Below are 19,604 nucleotides of genomic sequence, written 5' to 3'. Positions count from 1 at the left end.
GTGTAATAACCAGGTCGGGCCGCAGAACAGCAGGTGCCATTGTTCACCGTGTGTGGGCGGAGGTGGACGACGCCGTCAGCGCCGTCGGGGCAGTGGCCCGGACTGCAGACCAGTGCAGAAAGAAGCTGCATGACCTACTCAGGGCATCCCGGATTGTGCACCCAGCACTGTGTCCCTGGCAGCAACCCCCCTACCCCCACACACGTGACCCCCCATCCCACCCCTCCCCCGTGGGGCGGTCCCACCCCCATCCAGACCCACCTGGCTGCACCCACCGATGCTAGCTGCAATGTCTGGGTGCCCTGTGCACTAATGCCATCAGAGATCCAACCACTGGGCTGCATGCGTGTGACCGTCTAACACCGTTGCTGTTTGTGCTTCTCCCCCTACCCCCACCCCTCCCCCTCCCCCCCCCCCCCCCCCGCCCCCCCTCCCCTCCCCCCCCCCTCCCCCCCCCCCCAGGAAAAGTCCACGCATAACCACCGGGAGCGGGAGAAGACCGGAAGGGGACCGAAAGACCTGCATCCCCTCACCAAGGCCGAGCAGAGGGCGCTCGACATCGTTGGCGGGCCGGAGGAGAGTGAGGTCGCCGACGCAGAGATCGGAGGCATGCCACCAAGTGAGACCCCTGCCTGGTTGCGGCTCCTCACGACACACTCCTCACCCCCTCACTTCTCACCACTCCACCCCTCACCCCACACGCCCCACACCAACAGCCCTCACCCCTCACACCACACCCCGCCACCCCAACACCTCTCACTACCTCACGCCTCGCCCCTGCCCGCCTGTCTAAACATACATGCTGTCTTGTGTCTTACAGGACCAGCCGGCGATGGGCCCGGCCCACCCGGGGCCCCCAGCCAGTGCCAGGTCCGGTGTCCCCCGCGGCGAGAGCAGCCAGAACACCAGCCCTCTGGCCGAGACTACCCAGGACACCACGATCCAGGAGACAAACACAGAGGACACCACGACCCAGGGGACGTAAACACAGGGGACAGACGCACTGCACACCACGACCCAGGGGACAGACACACAGCACACCACAACTCAGGAGACTCCAGACTTCAGGTCTGATAAGGACAAAGAATTTCCATCACTGCTGTCTCCTACACCATCCACCATCTCTGAGACTATCACCTTGGTTGGGCAATTTAGTGGAGAGGCTTCTGGGACACTCACTGGTGCGCACCACACAGCCGTTCCGGTACAGCAGGTGGACGTAGGAGCAGCCGAGGGGCCGGATGGTCAGGGGGCAGCCCAGCACCAGCAACCAGCTTTCGTCAGACGGGTCCCGGGCTCCTGGAAGATCTATTCCCACCCATAGTGCAGGTGCAGTCAGAGACCCAGGGACTAGAGGAGGGGATGATGGCCGGCTTCCAGCACCTTCAGATGCAGGTGGGAGAGTCCAACCATCTGCAGGAGCAGGGAGTGGTGCCGGGCATGCGTGCCACCCAGGCCGAAACCGCATGGGTGGCGTCCGCATTAGAGGCAATGGGGGCGATGGTGCCGGACATGGGTCAGGTTTTGCAAGGCCTGGGGCATTCTGTGCAAGCGGGGGCCATGGTTCTGGAAAGGGTGGCTGCCCACGCACAGGCAACCATGTGTCAGAGTCAGCTGCAGATAGCAGCGGCACTCCTCAGCATGGCCCAGTCCTAGCAGGCCATGGCTGAGAGCATCGGCGCCATTGTCCAGGTGCTAGCCGGCGTTGCACAGACCCTGAGGGAGGTGGCGCTGTCCCAGAGGGAGGAGGCATAGTCCCAGTTAGGGATGGCCCACTCCCTGTGCTCCAGGGTCACAAACATACAGACCCTGGTAGATACCTGAGTGGCCATCCAGGATTGGCAGCGCCAGGTGTCTGGGGGCCTCGGGAGTTGGCTCTGTTCACACCTCCTTCCCACGTAGAACCCCGGGGGGCCACTGGGCACCCCGAGGGAGGAGGAGGTGCTGGGGCCTATGCCGGTGACTCCTGCAGGGGAGGTTCCTGAACACCACAGCACCCCAGACTCCCCCCCCCCTTCCTGTCCCTGGTGCATCTGGTGGGCAGCGGGCAGAACAGGGCGGCACCATGCCACCCGGGACATCCGAGGAGCAGCCGGCCCCATCCAGGTCTGGCCGCCTTAGGAAGCGTGCGCCAATGGGGTCCGTAGTCACCGGATGGAGTCACAGCAGACCACCTCCACTCCTGTGTACTGTCTGGGGAACCACCTAGGTGTAGTGCTGGTGCCCGTAAGGCCAGAGAACTAGACACCAGCTAAGTTGGCACAGGTGCAGGGCACAGTTTAGTTATAGGGGCTAAGGCACAGACTGTATATACCTCTTCACATTAAACACATGTTAACACCGTTGAATGCCGCGCCTGTGTTCTGTCTGATGGGTGTGGGGGTGGGGCGTTCAGGGATGGCCACTGGGGGTGAGGGGTGATGGACGAGTGAGGCCCAGCGGGTGGGCTGTGCAGCCTCCCCACTCCCCCGACCATCCCCATCACCCCGTCCCCAGCTACTCGACAGGGCCGTGTGATGGACTGGCCAACCCGCATGCAGGGATCACCCAGGTGGAGGGTCCTACTTTGGGCATGCTTGAGTCAGACATTGTCTAACGATAACAGAGCTAGGTTGATGTCGGAACGTGACTCGGTTGCCTTGCTGATGAGTCGTTTAATAATGTGGACACCGTTTTCCCCTGTTCCATTTGATTGTGGGTAGCGATTCTGTATGTCATCGTTTGTGAAAGCTGTTTTGCTTGTTTGTTCTGGAGGTGTGACTTTGTGCGATTCTTTATCATGCCATGGCATGTTTGTAGTCTTGTCATTGTTTTGCAGTGTGCTGTGGCATTGTCCTTCATGTGCAGAGTTGTACCATGTTGTACAGATCATTGTTTCATTGTTGTTGTTTCTATGGTTTCTGTCTTTGTTGTTTTCGTTGTCGTTCTTGTTGTTTTGTTGTTTCTGTCTTGGTTGTTTTCATTGGCATTCTTGTTGTTGTCGTTCTTGTTGTTCTTTTTGTCACGCGTGTTGATTCTGTTTTCGTTGTTTTCGCTTTTTTTCATGTTCTTTTTCTTGTCGCGCTTGTTGTTTCTGTTTTTGTCGTTTTCTTCGCTGTTCTTGTCGTTTTTCTTGTCGTGCTTGTTGTTCCTGGGATGCTTCTTGTTGCTTTTCTTGTTCTTGTTGCGCTGCATGTTGTTTTTGTATTGTTGTTCTTGTTTCTGCTGTGCTTCTTGCGGTTTTTTGTTGTTCTTGTTGCGCTCAATGAATGTGCCATGTGGATGATTTGGGTTGTTGTCACAGTTGTTGGTGTCAGTGTCCTTTGTGGTATCTGCTACATTGAGTGTTTCTTCTTGAGAATTGTGAGAATGATCTGATGTTGCGTTGATGTTGGTGACATCAGTCATTTGTGGTGGATTAGATTCCTCTTCTTTGCTTACTTGGTACTCCTCTTCTAGAGTCATTTCTGGTTCACTTGAATCATCATTGATTTCTAGGTGCTCCTCTTTTGGAGTCATTTCAGGTTCACTTGAATTATCAGTGATTTCTTGGTGCTCCTCTTTTGAAGTCATTTCAGGTTCATTTGAATCATCTGTGATCTCTTTGTGCTCCTTTTCTGGAGTCAAAATCTTCACGATTTCTATTGACGTGGTCTCTCTGGACCCTTGGTGCTCTTCTTCTGGAGTCAAAATCTTCAAGATTTCAATTGACGTGGTCTCTCTGGACTCATGGGTGGCCGTCCTCTGATTATTGAGTGCTTCTGTGCAGACAAGCTGAGATATGTCAGTCTCGCAGTGATCCTGCACATCCTGTATGGGAATTGTGATTTCTCCATCACTTGTCTCACATACAGTGGGTAGACATTCAGTGTCTTCTTCTGGTGGCTCAAATATGCTTCATAGATCTTCATGGTCCTGTACATGCATGGCGTTCGCTATGGAGTGTTTGCTTGCTTCCATTTTTGAGTCTGTCACCGAGCTGTCTGTGGAGGCCTGCGTCACTCTCTTTGTGGAGGCTTGCGTCGCTCTCTTTGTGGAGTCCTTTATCGCTCTCTCTGTGGAGTTCTTCATTGCTCTCTTTGTGGAGTCGTGCAGTGTTCTCGCTGTAGAGTTGATCTGTGCTCTCTCAACTGAGTCGTTCTGTGCTCTCTGTGTGGCGTCGGCTTCGTCTTGGGTATTGCTGTCATCCAATGTATCGACGATCTGCTATGGCACCATGGTATTGGATTCATCTACCATGAGACCAGTCGTATTGAGCTTTTCAACCGTGTTACTGATGCTGTGATCAGGATCTCCGAATAACTCAGCCATGTCTGAGTAGTATTGTGTGTATTGTTCGATAGACAAATCATCGCTTTCTGTTTCGGAGTTGTGATCGTTCTCTTCATGTTCAATGAACAAATCTTCTTGTGTGGAGGCTGGGACCCTTCGTGATGCGTGGACCACTCTCTGTTTCTTGGCGTCAGTCCGCAGCATAATCCTGCACTCACGAGTCGGGATGTCATATATGCTGGGCTGAAGATTCCCCAATCCGAAGAACTCATCGCCGGGGTCTTCACGGCACAACACCTCTAGTTGCGGTTCGGATTTGGTACTGAGGTAGCCATCTCCCAAGATGAAATCTTTGTCTGAGTCGTAGTCTACAAGGACCATATCATCTTCTAGGGTGGTGCTAACTGCTTGTTCCAGGGTGTTGTTCCAGGGTGTTGTCAACTGCTGGTGTAAGTTCGAGCATTGTTCTGCCTTTTGAGGCAAGAAAATTGGGTTTTGCAGCTTTAAATTTTTTTTTGTTCATTTTTGTACATTTCCCTTTTAAGTGGGCGAGGTCCTGGTCCTCTGACATCATGACGCTCGTGACATCATGCGTAGGACGCGATTACCCATGCGCACACCGGGTTTCCTGTACTGTGCGCTCTTTCCGCAACTGAGCGTGCGCGGCTCCTTTCTCAAGATGGCTGCCGCTCAGAACCTCCGACTTCCTCCAATTCAACCCTGCCTCCGCCTCGTGGTGAGCATTTTTACCGATTTTGTTTTCTAAATGATGATTCTGTGTCTGTAGAGACTCAAAGTACTGATTTTGTTTTTGTTCATAAGCAAGGCATTTTTGTATAGCGATTTCTACAGTTAGATACTTATTTTGTGAAAGTTCTTCTCTCAAATTTTTATCAGATAGTCCAGAAATTAATTGATGCATTATCACAGTGTCTCTGAAATCAGCATAACCACAGCCTTGTGGTATTAACTTGAGATTTGTAATGAAATCAGAGATGGGCCCTTCGTTTCTCTGACAAGAGTTAAATCTTTCCAGCATCTCACCAGCTTGACTGTTACAGTGTTCATCAAATGTTTTGAGTATAACGTCTACTTTGGTGTTGTCCTCACCTTCTCAGTAATTAAAGCAATTATAGATTTCTCTGGCTTCATGCCCTCCTGTTGAGAGTAGTAGGGGTATTTTCGTTGCATCAGAGGCAGTGCTTAAATAATTAGCTGTGATAAATATTTGGAACAGCTGTTCAAACATTTTCCAGTTATAACTTAAATTACCGGTTGTTTCCAGCTGCCATGGAGTTCCATCAGGTTGCATCGAATCAGTTGGTCGTCGAGGATCCATTTGCTGCGAAGGGTTCTGCAGTCGAATACTGATTTAAGTTTTTCTTCTCTTGCCGGTGTCTAGCTAGCTTTCTGACATCACTTCTGGTACCATATGTTATTCTCTAAGTCTGAATAAAGATTTTAGACTTCCAGTTAACACAAATACTTTATTCAGTGGGTTTGTTCTGTTCCAGAGCTTAACTAGATATAATACAGTCAAGAGGTATGACCAGTGAAGCTGAGGTAAACTGCCTTTGCTGAGCTGTCTCTGTGTGCTGCTGCTCACTAGCTCTGTGCTTCTGAAAGAGGCAGATCCTCCCTTGTGCTGGACCCTTTATACCCGTCTCTGATGCTGCCCTCTAGTGATGCTGTGGCTGTTACATCTGTGCGGCAGTCCCTGGTGTATGTGCAGATGTACAGATCACTACAGGAAGTGTGGGTGCCTGGTGGTGAGGTGGTGCGGTATTGTGGTGTCCATATCCCTGCCGAGCAACAGCCCCCCCCACCCCCCAAGTTGGTGAACGTGTGTCCACTAATGCGTCCCGTGCTTGTTGGCACTGCTGATGGCATAATGCGGCCGCTCATGCATGGCCAGCTCCCATGTCCCGCCCATTGTCTCTCACCCCCTCATCTTTCTCATCTGGAGATGCCTGCCCTTGCTCCTCATCCTCCTCCAGCACATCGCCCCTCTGCTGAGCTATATTGTGGAGGACGCAGCAGACCACAACGATATGGCCGACCCTCCTTGACTTGTACTGTAGGGCCCCTCCAGAGTGGTTCAGCCACCTGAAGCGCATCTGCGGCACCCCAAAGCACCTCTCCACCATACCCCTGGTTGCACTATGGGACTCATTGTAGCTATTCTCTGCATCGCTCTGTGGCCTCCGTATAGGCGCCATCAGCCACAACCGCAATGGGTAACCCCTGTCGCCCAGGGGTGGAGGGGCGTCCCTCGAACATGCCGGGGATCACAGATTGGGCCAACACGAATGAGTCATGCACATTGCCCGGGTACCGGGCGCAGACGTGCAGGATGCTCATTTGGTGGTCACAGACCAGCTGAACGTTCATGGAGTGGTACCATTTCCTGTTCGTGAACAGCAGCCTGTTATCCGCAGGTGGCCGCAGGGCGACATGCACCCCGTCGGTTTCCCTCTGGACCCGGGCATCCTGGCGACGGAAGCGAGCCCCGCTGCCCGGGCTTCCTTGTGGGTGCGGTCCACAGGGAACTGGATGTAGCCGTCTGCCAGGGCATACAGGGCGTCAGTGGTGGCACGGATGTATCTGTGCACCGATACCTGTGCTGGACAGGTCCCCACTCGGTGACTGGAATGACCCAATCATATAAAAGTTCAGGGCTACCGGCACCTTGACGGCCACATGTAGCGGGTCTCCTCCCCCACTACCATGCGGTGCCAGGTGTGTCATCATGTGGCAGATGTGTCCGACAGTCTCCCAGCTCATCCGCAGTCTCCACCTGCATGCCCATTCCGGGAGTTCCTCAAAGGACATGTGGCGCCAGTACACGCTAGGCCTCATCAGGCTCCTCCTTGTCACTACCGCCTCCTCCTCCTCCTCGTCTTGTCCTTCCTCCCCCTCTTTGGACAGTTGGGCGGTCGGCCCTCCAGCTTGAGCGGCTGGCACCTGCCCCTCTGCAGCCCGCTCCTCTGCTGCAGCGCCCGCCTCCTCTCTGAGCCGCATGCGCACATGCTGTCACAGGGCTGCATGCAGGACAGAGGCCCCCGCCACGGTGGCCAACTTCGCTGGGTGGTTCCCAAACATTATGATCTGCAGGGAGTGAGGGTAGAAAAAGTTACCATGGCCCATGGACCCGTGCACAACCAGGTGCCATGGACTACATGGTGGCCCCGCTTGGCACCGCGCGCCCCAGCCACGCATGTCGCCCACCCCCGCCCCGTCGCCTCCACTGCTTCCTCCCGTCCCTGCTGTCAGGTCCGCTGTTTCATGGCACTGCCCTCACTGGGGGCTGCCTTCTGTGTGGCCCTGGGTGGTCCCCCCGGTGGGTGTCACCGGGTGGGTGGGGTGGCCGGGGAGGGGGACGGCACCCACCCATATGGCCGTTAACCCTGCGTTCACCCAGCGCCCGGGGTGGGTGGTCATCAAGATGGCCTCCGTAATGGCGCTCCTTGCGTGGGCACCGCCGTGTCATGTCAGAGGCTCCTCGACTGCTCGGCTTGTCCCCCCCCCCTTCCCTGACCCTGGCAGGATACCACCCCCACAGGGGCTCCTCGACTGCTCGGCCTGCCCCCACTCCCCTCCCCTCCCCTTCCCTGACCCTGGCAGGACCCCATCCCCACAGAAAGCACGGCCGGTGTCCGATACAGGAGCCTGCAGTCCCCCACCCCCCACGCCAACTCCTACCTCCTCCCACAGCTGCCTCAGCCAGCACACCAGCTTCATAGATTTTTGTAGGTGGTTAGAATTACACCGTTGGGAAGTCGGCCCAATCGGGCCGCAGAATCGCTGAGGCACTTGATGCAATTCTCCAGGTCACATTGGGCACCTCAATTTCGTCGTGTTGGGGGGTCCAGAGGATCCAAAATCGGCGCAAAACCAGCATCAAGCCCCATTTCGGCATCGGAGCCGATTCTCCGGCCAATCGTGTTCCGCAATTTCACCGCGATGTCTAGGATAATCCAGCCCAGGGAGTCATCCATTTAAAATGGCGATGAAGCAAATTTTTTTTATCTCAGGTCATGAATCTTTGGAACTCTCTTCCTGAAAAAGCTATTGCCCGTGTCTAATTGGCCTCGAACTGTCTCCTTGAACCGCTGCATTTCAAATGATGTAGGTACTGTAGTGAACGTATTGCTACTACAATTCACCACTGTATTGTACTGTACTATGTTGATGCCCTGTGGGCTTCGCCTGTGGCTCCGCCCCCTCGGGGGTGGTATATAAACCTGCAGCCTGTAGGCGGCACTCAGTACAGAGCAGGCAGGCAGGCACAGATCTAGCTTATTAAAACCACTGTTCACTTCTACTAATCATCTCGTGTGAATTGATGGACGCATCAATTTAATAAGCAAAGATATCACAATGGAAGCCGCCCTCAAACCTGATCGACTGGAACTCGACCCACAGGCAGCTGAAGCCAAAGGAATCTTCTCACATTGGCTCCGCTGCTTTGAGGCCTACCTCGCCGCCTCCTCCTCGCCCGCCGTCACCGAGGCACACAAGCTGAGTCTCCTCAACGCCCAGATGAGCCACAAAATCTTTTTACTAATCAAGGACGCGACCACGTACGCACACGTGGTCGCGATCCTGAAAAAACATTTCGTGAGGCCGGTGAACGAAGTGTTTGCGCGGCATCTCCTCATCACACATCGCCAACGCCCCAGGAAATCGCTGGAGGAATATCTACGCGACCTGAGGGTACTCGCTCGGAACAGTAACTACAAGGACGTCACGGCCTCCCAGCACATGGAACTCGCCATCCGGGACACCTATGTGGTTAGAGTCCAGTCCAGCTATGTCAGACAGCGCCTCCTCGAAAAGGGCGCCCTCGACCTAGAAGAGACAGTAAAACTATCCACCTCATTAGAGGTCGCCTTCCAGAGGCTAAATGCTTTCCCCTCCGACCACGCGATTTCCTTGTGGGCGCTGGAGGCGTGGCCATCGCCCGAACCGAGGGTGACCCTGTGCCGCGCGGCTGCCCACCCAACCCGTGGGACCGTCTTGCTATTTCTGCGGTCAGAATCAGCACCCCGGCCAGCGTTGCCCAGCTCGGAACGCGACCTGCAACGACTGCGGCAAGAAAGGACATTTCGCCAAAGTCTGCTTGGCAAAATCGCAGGCCCGACTCACAGATTCACAGCCCGCAGACCCTGCAGCGTGGCTGCGTGCCTGCCGGTCCCGCCCCTTTCTGATGCGTCATCCGCCTCGTGCTATCCGTGGGGGCCGCCATCTTTAACTCTGCCTGACACGTGCGACTCATGGGGGCCGCCATCTTGGCCGCCATCTTCAACGCCGCCCGACACGTGCGACCGACGGGGGCCACCATCTTGGGGCCACCTAGCTACCACCGACCACGCCGGCTACCCGCAGCTCGGTGCGGTCACTCTCGACGAGTCACGGCCCAAGCACCTGAAGAACTCCATGATGACCGTCCGGGTCAATGGGCACGAAATTCCCTGTCTGTTCGACTCTGGGAGCACGGAGAGCTTCATCCATCCGGACACGGTAAGGCGCTGCTCACTCCAGATTGCTCCCACGTTTCAAACAATCTCCCTTGCTTCCGGATCAAATTCAGTGCAGATCTGGGGGCACTGTGTCGCGAACCTCGCAATACAGGGCGCCGAGTACGCCAATTTTAAACTCTATGTCCTTCCCCATCTCTGCGCTCCTCTCTTGTTAGGACTGCATTTCCAGTGCAACCTCAGAAGCCTGACCCTGAAGTTCAGCGGACCCCTACCCCCTCTCACCGTATGTAGCCTCGCGACCCTTAAGGTCGCCCCTCCCTCGCTCTTCGCAAACCTCATCTCCGACTGTAAACCCGTCGCCACCAGGAGCAGGCGGTACAGTGCACAGGACAGGACTTTTATCAAGTCGGAGGTCCAGCGACTCTTGAGGGAGGGGATCATCGAGGCCAGTAATAGCCCCCGGAGAGCCCAAGTGGTGGTCGTCAGGACCGGGGAAAAGAACCGGATGGTTGTAGACTACAGCCAAACCACAAATCATTACACGCAACTCGATGCGTGCCCCCTTCCCCGCATAGCGGACATGGTGAATCAGATTGCACACTACCGGGTTTTCTCCACGGTAGATCTGAAGTCCGCATACCACCAGCTTCCGATCCGCCCGGAAGACCGCCACTACACAGCCTTTGAGGCTGACGGCCGCCTCTTCCACTTCCTCAGGGTCCCCTTCGGCATCACCAACGGGGTCTCGGTCTTCCACAGAACGATGGACCGAATGGTTGACCAGCACAGGCTGTGGGCCACGTTCCCGTACTTGGATAATGTCACCGTCTGCAGCCATGATCAGCAGGACCACAACGCTAACCTTCAGAAGTTCCTCCAAACCGCCCAATCCCTTAATCTCACCTACAACAACGAGAAATGCGTTTTCCGCACAACCCGACGAGACATCCTTGGCTATGTCGGGGAAAACGGAGTCCTAGAGCCTTACCCCGACCGCATGTGTCCCCTCCTGCAACTCCCCCTTCCCCACTGCCCCAAGGACCTGAAGAGATGCCTGGGGTTCTTCTCATATTATGCCCAGTGGGTCCCCAACTATGAAGACAAAGCCCGCCCACTTATCAAACCCACCATCTTTCCCCTGACGACTGAGGCCCGCCTGGCCTTCAGCCGCATCAAGGCAGACATTACCAAGGCCGCGATGCACGCAGTGGTCGAGTCCATCCCCTTCCAGGGGGAGAGCGATGCGTCAGACGTCGCCCTGGCCGCTACCCTTAACCAGGCAGGCAGGCCCGTGGCCTTCTTTTCCCGTACCCTCAATGCCTCCAAGATTCGACACTCCTCTATCGAAAAGGAAGCTCAAGCCATTGTGGAAGCTGTGCAGCATTGGAAGCATTACCTGGCCGGTAGGAGGTTCACTCTCGTCACCGACCAACGGTCAGTAGCCTTTATGTTCAACAACACACAGCGGGGCAAGGTCAAGAACGACAAGATCTTGAGGTGGAGGATCGAACTCTCCACCTATAATTACGATATTGTGTATCGTCCTGGGAAGCTCAATGAGCCCCCAGATGCCCTGTCCCGCGGCACATGCGCCAGCGCGCAAGATGACCGACTTCGGGCCATCCACAATGACCTCTGTCACCCGGTGGTCACCCGGCTTCTCCATTTCATCAAGGCCCGCAACCTGCCTTACTCCACCGAGGAGGTCAGGGCCATGACCAGGGACTGCCAAGTCTGCGCAGAGTGTAAGCCGCACTTCTATCGGCCAGACAAGGCCCACCTGGTGTGGTAAACCGCTGTGTTCCTATGTTAAGGGTTGTACGGTAGAACCTGCACTACAGGTTTACCTGGGCCCCTGCATGCTAGCTCCGCCCAGGAGCCGGGTTTAAATATGCGTGGCCTCCAGCTCGCAGCCATTTCGTCAGCTGCTGTAGGAGGCCACACTTCAGATACTAATAAAGCCTCAGTTTAGATTCAACTTCGTCTCCAGTCAAATTGATCGTGCCTCAATTTATTAGTATCAGATTCAGAAGATGGACCTCCAGATTAAACCAAATCGCCTGCAGCTGGATCCACATGCAAGCGATGCCAGAAAGGACTTTCAGCACTGGCTAGCTTGTTTTGAAGCGTATATCAACGCAGTGCCGACCCCTGTTCCAGAGGCTCAGAAGATTCAAATATTGTACTCCAGACTCAGCTCCAAAGTTTTCCCGCTGACCAAGGATGCGCCCAATTACGCTGATGCCATGACTCGTCTCAAAAGAAATTCTGAGCAGACAACGAACACGCTCTTCACCAGACACGCGCTCGCAACGTGTACTCAACAACCTGGTGAGTCAATCGAGGACTTCTGGAGGGCCCTGATCCCACTAGTTTGGGACTGTGACTGTCAGGACGTTACAGCTAAGGAGCACTCAGATCTCCTTATGCGGGACACTTTTGTAACTGGGATTGGGTCTGATGTTATCAGGCAGCAGATCCTAGAAGGAGCCACGCGCGATCTCGCAGAGACTAAAACACTAGCGCTCTCCATGACGGTCGCCCTGTGCAATGTCCAGTCCTACACCCCCAACCACGCGCCCCACTCCTCCTACGTTTCATGGGCCCCACAGGCAGCCGCCCCAGCGGGGGCGCTACCCACCCAATACGCCTGCGCTACGCACCAGCCAGTGATCTCCGGGGGGCCCTGATGCTATTTTTGCGGCCAGCAAAGACACCCCCGCCAATGCTGCCCGGCCCGCGCTGCCCTTTGTAAGACCTGCGGGAAGAAGGGCCACTACGCAGCGGTGTGCCAGACCCGCTCAGCGGCAGCGGTCGCCCCCCCCCAGTCACGGACAATGGACGCCGCTATCCTCCTCTCCTCCCCAGGCCATGTGCGAGCAATGGGCGCCACCATCTTCTCCCCCGCACAACACGTGCATTTCATGGGCGCCACCACCTTGCTCCACCCCCGCAACGTGCGTTCCATGGGCGCCGCCATTTTGTGATCCCCAAAACCACCGGCCGCAGCACATGGATACCAACAGCGTTTCAGGACCCCAACTCAACGGCCGCCTCACTACCTGACGATCAACCACGGCTCGCATCCATGACAATCGACCAGTCGCGACCACACACTCTGATCAACACATCCACCAGCGTGAAAGTCAATGGCCATGTGACCTCCTGCCTACTGGACTCCGGGAGCACCGAGAGCTTTGTACACTCGAATACAGTAATGCGCTGCTCCCTTAAGGTACACCCGACCAATCAAAGTATCTCCCTGGCCTCCGGATCCCATCGTATAGCGATCCGGGGGTACTGCAGGGTCACGCTCACAGTCCAAGGCGTAGAGTTCCACGGTTTTCACCTCTACATCCTCCCTAACCTCTGCGCTGCACTTATCCCTGGCCTGGACTTTCAGTGCAACCTCCAGAGCCTGTCCCTTAAATTCGGCAGAGCCTTACCACCCCTCACTGTGTGTGGCCTCGCGACCCTAAAGGTCGATCCTCCTTCCCTCTTTGCCAATCTAACTCCAGATTGCAAACCCGTTGCCACCAGGAGCAGACGGTACAGCACCCAGGATAAGGCTTTCATCAGGTCCGAGGTCCAGCAGTTGCTTCGGGAGGGAGTCATCGAGGCCAGCAACAGCCCCTGGAGAGCTCAAGTGGTAGTGGTCAAGTCTGGGGAGAAAAACCGAATGGTCGTGGACTACAACCAGACCATCAACAGGTACACGCAGCTCGACGCGTACCCCCTCCCACGCATATCTGACATGGTTAACCAGATTGCACAGTGCCGGGTCTTCTCAACGGTGGACCTGAAATCCACTTACCACCAGCTCCCCATCCGTAAATCGGACTGGCCATACACCGCCTTCGAGGCAGACGGCCGGCTATATCACTTCCTTAGGGTCCCCTTCGGCGTCACCAATGGGGGTTTCAGTCTTCCAAAGGGAGATGGACCGAATGGTCGACCAGTACGGCTTGCGGGCCACGTTTCCGTACGTAGACAATGTGACCATCTGCGGCCATGACCAGCAGCACCACGACCCTAACCTCGCTAAATTTCTCCGCACCGCCACTCTCCTCAACCTCACGTAGAACAAGGAGTAGTGTGTGTTCTGTACAAACCGCTTAGCCATCCTCGGCTATGTAGTCCAGAATGGAGTCCTGGGGCCTGATCCCGACCGCATGCGCCCCCTCATGGAGCTTCCCCTCCCCCACTGCCCCAAGGCCCTCGTATTACGCACAGTGGGTCCCAAACTATGCGGACAAGGCCCGCCCACTCATACAGTCCACTCATTTCCCCCTGACGGCCGAGGCCCAACAAGCTTTCGCCCGGATCAGAGCTGATATTGCCAAAGCGGGAATGCACGCTGTAGACAAAACACTTCCTTTCCTAGTAGAAAGCGACGCATCGGACCTCGCCCTTGCCGCCACCCTCAACCAGGCAGGCAGGCCCGTGGCATTCTTTTCCCGCACCCACCATGCCTCCGAAAGTCAGCACTCATCCGGCGAAAAGGAGGCCCAGGCTATTGTTGAGGCTGTGCGACATTGGAGGCATTACCTGGCCAGCAGGAGATTCACTCTCCTCACTGGCCAATGGTCGGTAGCCTTCATGTTCAACAACGCACAGCGGAGCAAGATCAAAAATGATAAAATCTTGCGGTGGAGGATCGAGCTCTCCACCTATAATTACAAGATTAAGTATCGCCCTGGCAAACTCAACGAGCCCCCAGATGCCGTATCCTGAGGTACATGTGCCAGCGCACAGGTAGACCGACTGCGGGCTCTGCACGACAGCCTTTGTCACCCAGGGGTCACTCGGTTGTACCACTTCATTAAGACACAAAATTTGCCCTACTCCGTCGAGGAAGTAAGGACGATCACCAAGGACTGCCAGGTATGTGCGGAGTGCAAGCCGCACTTCTACCGGCTGGCCAGCGCGCACCTGGTGAAGGCCTCCTGCCCCTTTGAACGCCTCAGCGTGAATTTCAAAGGCCCCCTCCCCTCCACCGATCGACACACATATTTCCTCAATGTGATCGATGAATGCTCCCGGGTTTCCCTTCGCCATCCCGTGCTCCGACATGACGTCTGCCACCGTCATTAAAGCCCTTAATTCTGTCTTCACTCTGTTCGGCTTCCCCGCCTACATCCACAGTGTCAGGCGATCCTCATTCATGAGTGATGAGCTGCGCCAGTTCCTGCTCAGCAGGGGTAGCGCCTCCAGCAGAACGACAAGCTCCAACCCCCGGGGAAACGGACAGGTAGAAAGGGAGAATGGAACGGTATGGAGGCTGTCCAGCTGGCCCTACGGTCCAGAAATCTCCCGGCCTCCCGCTGGCAGGAGGTCCTCCCTGATGCACTACATTCCATTTACTCATTACTCTGCACTGCCACTAACAATACACCGCATGAACGTCTTTTTACCTTCACCAGGAAGTCCTCATCCGGGTTATCGCTCCCAACTTGGCTCACAGCCCCGGGAACCGTGCTTCTCCATAAACATTTGCGGCTCCATAAGGTGGATCCGTTGGTGGAAAGGGTGCACCTGCTCCACGCAAACCCACCCCTGATGCGCAATCAATTACACTCAAGACAAAGTGATTTCATAACTGAAGGCTTTAACCTACCAGAACCTGTTCCCCAGCAGCTTCGATACAGAAAGTGAAGGCTGCTGGGACGGCACCATCTCTTATACTCTGCCTGTCAGGGCGGAGCTACGTAATACAGCCAATGGTAGACTCCTGGGTCTAACCAATGGTCATCAGCCTCTCAGGTACCGCAATACCTGGTACTACCACATTCACCCCCTGTTGAAAAGAGTCCGGCGGCGGTGGTGGTCAGTGGTAACAGTCGCCTTTAACATGGTATGACCAGGTATGCAGGTACCATGCTGTCGAGGATATTTACAAAGTTCACAGTTAGAGTCACAGCGAAGCAATCAGTGGCCTGGTCGTCCTTCTGGAGCGTCTGGGCTTCGGTGGTGTTTCTGGTGGGGGTCCCGCTGGTTGCGACTCCGGGAGCGTGGTTGTGTCCTCCCTGGCAGCTTCGTCACACCTAGGCAGCGCTGTTGGGGCAAAAGGTTGACACGGAGGGCGCGCCTGTAGGGGGCGTCGGTGGGTGGGCTGGCCTAGGCAGGAGTAGCAGAGTGGGGGGGCGATGGTTCGGGGGCGCGTGGGGTTCTGGCGGGGGCCAGGTCCCGAAGGGCCGTCAGGGAACGCCACGTAAGCGTTCTGGGGGTTAGCGTGCAGCAGGTGGACCCTCTCGACAAACGGGTCCGACTTGTGCGCCCGCACGTGCTTCCGAAGCAGGATGGGTCCGGGTGTCGCTAGCCAGGTTGGGAGCGAGGTCCCGGAGGAGGACTTCCTGGGGAAGACAAGGAGACATTCATGAGGTGTCTGATTTGTGGTTGTACAGAGCAGCGACCGGATGGCGTGGAGGGCCATCGGGAGGACTTCTTGCCAGCGGGAGACTGGGAGATTCCTGGATGGTAGGGCCAGTAGGACGGTCTTCCAGACCGTTCCGTTCTCCCTCTCTACCAGTCCCTTTCCCCGGGGGTTGTAACTGGTCGCCCTGCTCGAGGCGATGCCCTTGCTGAGCAGGAATTGACGCAGTTCGTCGCTCATAAAGGAGGACCCCCTCTCACTGTGGATGTATGCGAGGAAACCAAACAGTGTAAAGATATCCTGGAGGGCCTTGATGACGGTGGTTGTGGTCATGTCTGGGCAGGGGATGGCGAATGGGAACCGGGAGTACTCGTCAATCACGTTCAGGAAATACGTGTTGCGGTCGGTGGAGGAGAGGGGGCCTTTGAAATCCATGCTGAGGCGTTCAAAGGGACGGGAAGCCTTTATCAGGTGCGCCCTCTCTGGCCGATAGAAGTGCGGTTTGCACTCTGCGCAGATTTGGCAGTCCCTGGTGACGGTCCTGACCTCCTCAATGGAGTAGGGCAGGTTGCGGGTCTTGATAAAATGGAAAAAGCGAGTGACCCCCGGGTGGCAGAGGTCCTCGTGGAGGGCCCGGACTCGGTCCACTTGTGCAGTGGCACAAGTGCCGCGGGACAGGGCATCAGGAGGCTCGTTTAGCTTCCCCAGACGGTACACAATCTCGTAGTTGAAGGTGGAGAGTTCTATCCTCCACCGCAAGACCTTGTCGTTTTTAATCTTGCCCCGCTGTGCATTATCGAACATGAAGGCCACCGACCGTTGGTTCTTGAGGAGAGTGAATCTCCTGCCGGCCAGGTAATGCCTCCAATGTCTCACAGCTTTTACTATGGCTTGTGCCTCTTTTTCGACCGAGGAGTGGCGAATTTCAGAAGCATGGAGGGTACGGGAGAAGAAAGCCACGGGCCTGCCCGCTTGGCTGAGGGTGGCCGCCAGAGCGACGTCGGACGCATCACTCTCAACCTGGAAGGGAAGGAACTCGTCGATGGCACGCGTCGTGGCCTTTGCAATGTCTGCTTTGATGCGGCTGAAGGCCTGGCGGGCCTCCGTCGACAGGGGGATGGTTGTGGACTGGATTAGGGGTCGGGCTTTGTCTGCTTGAGCCCTCCAGGGACTGTTGCTCGCTTCGATGACCTCTTCCACCAGCAGCCTTTGGACCTCTGACCTGATGAAGGTCCGGTCCTGGGCACTGTACCATCTGCTCCTGGTGGCGACGGGTTTGCAATCCGGGGTGAGGTTCACAAACAGGGAAGGCGGGTCGACCTTAAGGGTCGCGAGGTCGCAGACAGGAGGTATAGGGCCACCGAATTTAAAGGTCAGGCTTTGCAAATGGCATTGGAAGTCCAGCCCCAGGAGGGTAGCCGCGCAGAGGTGCGGCAGGACATACAGGCGGAAATTGTCGAATTTCCTGCCTTGGACAGTGAGGTTCGCTAGGCAGAACCGCTTTATCTCCACCGTGTTTGACCCGGAGGCCAGGGTGATCCTTTGATTTACAGGGTCGATTGCAAGTGAACAGCGCCTTACCGTGTCAGGGTGAACAAAGCTTTCCGTGCTCCCAGAGTCAATCAGGCAAGACGTCTCGTGGCCGTTGATGAAGACCGTCGCTGTAGCTGTTGCGAGTGTCCGGAGTCAACTTTGGTCCAGTGTCACCGAGGCCAGATGAAGCAATTGCGAGTTCTGATCGGGCAGCGTGTAGTCGGCCGTGCTGGGGGCCTGGGGCCCCATCCAAGATGGCGTCACCCATGGGTCGCACATGGTGTCCGGGGATGAACAAGATAGCGGCAGCGATGGACAAAATGGCGGCGCCCACCCATCCAGTGTGGTGTCCGGGGGGCAAGGTGGCCGCGCCCATGGGTCGCACGTGGCCCTAGGAGAGGGGGGTGGCAGTGAGCGCTGGCCGGTCGGGGCCTGAAGGGGGGGTTGCCGATAGTCACTGGAGACCGCGGCCACGGCGCGGGCCTGGCAGACCCCCACAAAGTGGCCCTTCTTGCCGCACCCTTTGCAGGTGGTGGTGTGGGCCGAACAGCATGGGCAGGGATGATTCGGCTGCCCACAGAACAAACAGCGGGGCCCGGCGGCGTTAGCGGGCCGTCTCATAGTGCAGGCCTGCGGGGTCAGGGGGAAGGTCTGTGGGGCTGCCACTGCGGAGTGCCACGCAGCCCAGGGGGCCGCCGCTCGGTCGGACGCATAGGACTGCGCGTTTCTGTAGGCAACGTCCATGGACCCTGCCAGGGCCCGTGCCTCTCTAAGTCCGAGAGTGTCCCTTTCTAGGAGTCTTCGGCGGATATCTGGGGAGCTCATACCTGCTACGAAAGCATCCCTGATTAAAAGCTCCCTGAAACTGGCGGGCAGCCACAGTTTCGGCCCAGCACCAGTAGCGCCCGGTAGAAATCTTCCAACGATTCTTCGGGGCTTTGCCGTCTAGTCGCAAGCAGGTGACGAGCGTAGACCTGATTTACAGGGCGGATATAATGTCCTTCTAGCAGTTCGATCGTGGCATCATAGTTCGCCATCTCCTCGATAAGGGCTAGATCCCAGGGCTGACCCTTGAGCGCAGGAGAAGCATTTTCTGTCCCTCTGTGGGGGTGCGTCCGGCCGTCTCGAGGTAGCCTTTAAAGCACGCCAGCCAGTGTTTAAAAATTGCAGCTGAGTTCTCCGCGTGGGGGCTGAGTTGAAGGCACTCAGATTTGATTCGGAGATCCATCCTTCCAGCTTAAGTCTAGTAGATTAAATTGATGCGCAATCAATTACACTCAAGACAAAGTGATTTCATAACTGAAGGCTTCAATCTACTAGAAACTGTTCCCCAGCAGCTTCGATACAGAAAGTGAAGGCTGCTGGTATGGCATCATCTCTTATACTCCATCTTCAGGGCGGAGCTACGTAATACAGCCAATGGTAGACTCCTGGGTCTAACCAATGGTCATCAGCCTCTCAGGTACCGCAATACCTGGTACTACCACAACACCTACGTGGCATTCCCCGACGGCCGCCAGGATACCGTCTCCCTCAGGGACCTGGCACCAGCAGCTTCCAGCCCCACACTACCCCCGTCGCCCCCGGCGCCACCCTCTCCTCCCCCGCCACCCCCATCACCCCCCCCCAGGACTGTTCGTCCTCAGCCTGCACACCCCCGTTGATGAAGAGGATTTCGGCACACTCCCGGAGTCAACTTCGACCATGACAGCACCAACATCGCCGGCTCCACTTCGTCGAACTCAGAGGACTATCAAGACGCCGGACCGGCTGAACCACTGACCGTCCCGCCGGATGACCAGAGACATTTTTTTTACTGCTCTGTAAATATTAAAGATTGCTAATTGTATATAGTTATCCACCACCCCCGCCGGACTCAATTTTAACAGGGGGTGAATGTGGTAAACCACTGTGTTCTTATATTAAGGGTTGTACGGTAGAACCTGCACTACAGGTTCACCTGG

Source organism: Scyliorhinus torazame, chromosome 3 (assembly GCF_047496885.1).
Source record: "Scyliorhinus torazame isolate Kashiwa2021f chromosome 3, sScyTor2.1, whole genome shotgun sequence".
NCBI lineage: Eukaryota > Metazoa > Chordata > Chondrichthyes > Carcharhiniformes > Scyliorhinidae > Scyliorhinus > Scyliorhinus torazame.
The sequence above is the reverse complement of the archived record's forward strand: the minus strand, read 5'-3'. Positions refer to the sequence as shown.